General features: G+C 35.1%; 1 protein-coding gene across 24 annotated transcripts in view; it reads left to right on the top strand.

The window, feature by feature from the left end:
- The window catches only part of NRXN1 (neurexin 1), a 1284195-nt gene that overhangs the window by 61609 nt on the left and 1220136 nt on the right, over positions 1-2450 (top strand). The gene's annotated exons all lie outside the window — the stretch shown is intronic.

Below are 2450 nucleotides of genomic sequence, written 5' to 3'. Positions count from 1 at the left end.
AGACATAATTTGAGTATGAAAAAAGTGATTTACATATCCAGTGTCAAACCAAACTCATTGCCATTGAATTAATTTTGACTCATTGCAACCCTGTAGGACAGAGTAGAACTGTCCCTGTGGGTCTCCCAGACTGTAAACCTTTATGGGAGTGGAAAGTCCCATCTTTCTCCCAGGGATCAGCTGGTGGTTTTGAACTGCGGACTTTGGAATTAGTAAACCAGTGCTACCATGGCTCTGAATATATTCACTTTGGACACAAAAGGTCTTTCTTTTGTTCTTTTTTTTCCCGAAGGACACAGATAGGAGTTAAGAAAGTACCATAAATGAACTTATCCTTTTTTTCCCTCCAAGATAAGAGGGTGGGTCCGGTTTAGATAAGTTTGTTGTTGTAAGGAAGTTCACAAAAATATAGAGGTGCTTTAGTCAGGCTCAAGTTAGTTCCAGGCTTTTAAATATTTCTACTGAATTCAGAAATATATTTTCATTAACATGAACTATTTCTATGGTTTCATTTAAACCTACCTTATTTCTTAAATGAGAATTTAATAATGGAAACTATATTTTAATGGGGTACGGGTGTGTTTATATATGTATTACTTGGAAAGACAATTGGATGATTCACAAAAAATACATATGATATAATGCAAAAATATATATATATAAAATACATTATAGATTACTGTCTCAGATTGTATAAAAATATGTACATTAGGCAATGACAAAATATATTGAAGTGCTTGCTGTAGTTTTAAGTATTTTTAAAAGATGTTTTTTATTCATAGTGAAAATTAGATGAGATTATTTTCTCTGGCCTCCAAATGAGGCTACAGTTACATTTATAAAACAAAGATGATATAATGAATGTTCCCCAAATGCTCTTTCCTTTCTGAATGGCAATGAAATATCCTACCGTGACTGATGGACTAAGAGATACTGAGTTTTCATGAACTACTATTTATGTCATTTTAACAATTTTGTCACCCTTGTAATTCTATTATTCCTTCGGTTAATTAAAAAAATGCTAATTATAAGAATACTATGGTCTGACTTAAAATTTTTGATTCACTGGCTGAACACTCAAAAACAACAGAAGAAAGCATGTTTGACTTTTGATTAGCATGATTTTTCATTTCTCCAGAGGTAATGGGATCATTGAATTATTCCAGGCTATGTCTTAATTGCGACCAGTCAGCTTACATCCCAAGCCTACTCACTGAAGGCACTCAGGATGTCTTCTGACTGAGTACTCTTTGTGCTGTGCTTAGTCTTCAGCTCCCAGAAATGAACATTTTCTGGTTGATATGATCTTTAAATATTTCAGAGATAGATTTTAAGTTGTCTATTCTGTTTCTCTACTGGTATGACTACTAATTGTTCATTTAATATTTTCAAGACCTAATATTTCTACTGTATATTTCAATAGCTTGAAAGTTATGTTCATTTAAAGTGTTTGCATACAACTTGGGATGCAAAATGACATTTTCTCTTCCAAACAAATAAAACTAGCTATGCATGATATAGCAAGTTGAGGAGATGTCAGGGAACTGCTAACGTAACATTTGATTTGCTAATCATCCACAAAGGAACAAATTCAAGTGAATGGATTCCAAAAATATATTTAAAAATAGAAGTTTTCTAGAGTCCTTGGGAAGAGCAGGGGAACTCCCTCAGACAGACAAAGAGATACAGTCAAGTACCATTGTGTACCTATTGAGTTTGCAAAAGTAGAGAAAAGACATAAAAAGTATTAATCACACCATAAAATTCTTGAAAAACCTGCAAAAGCCAGAACCTGTGTAAGGTGGAAACCTGTTGGAGAAGGGAAACAAATATTTTACCACTAAAATGATTGAGTTTTCTCCACCATAACAAAGGTGGAACTTTTGCTTTGCAAATCCTAGAAGAGCAGGGAGTCCTATTGTATTCCTGGCTCTCCCATTAAATGGAGTAGCATTAGAAATTCGCACTGGTCTTCATCAGAATATAACGCGTGTACAGGGCACTGCTGTAGACATAGGCCTCCCTAAGCAAAGTATAGGGACTATTCAGAGATTGCTAGTCAAAAGACACATCGGGCGAATTTGGTTGAACTAATGTGAACAGGGTTCTTCTATACTGATCCAAAGCAGGGCTTAGTTACAGAGGCATTGCTTTTCTGATACTGAACTGTTACAAGATCAAGAACACGATGGCCTCATGCTTTAACACTGAAACCATTCCCTGGACAGCACTTCAGTTGTATAATCTGCACATTGCAGTAATAATTTTATACACAGCTTGGGGTATCCTGATTGATTAGCATAAAAGCATATCTCCTGAAGCTCATGCAAACTAAAAACAAAGCAAAACAAGACAAAGATAAGTTCCCCCAAATTTCCCATTAAAATTGTGTCAATTCTGACTTGTACAGACCTTAAGCAGTGGTTTTCAACCTTCCTAACGCCGTGACC

This window comes from Echinops telfairi, unplaced genomic scaffold, assembly GCF_000313985.2.
Source record: "Echinops telfairi isolate 266 unplaced genomic scaffold, ASM31398v2 ScPeMD7_7475;HRSCAF=8513, whole genome shotgun sequence".
In the NCBI taxonomy this organism is placed as follows: domain Eukaryota; kingdom Metazoa; phylum Chordata; class Mammalia; order Afrosoricida; family Tenrecidae; genus Echinops; species Echinops telfairi.
The sequence above is the reverse complement of the archived record's forward strand: the minus strand, read 5'-3'. Positions and strand labels throughout refer to the sequence as shown.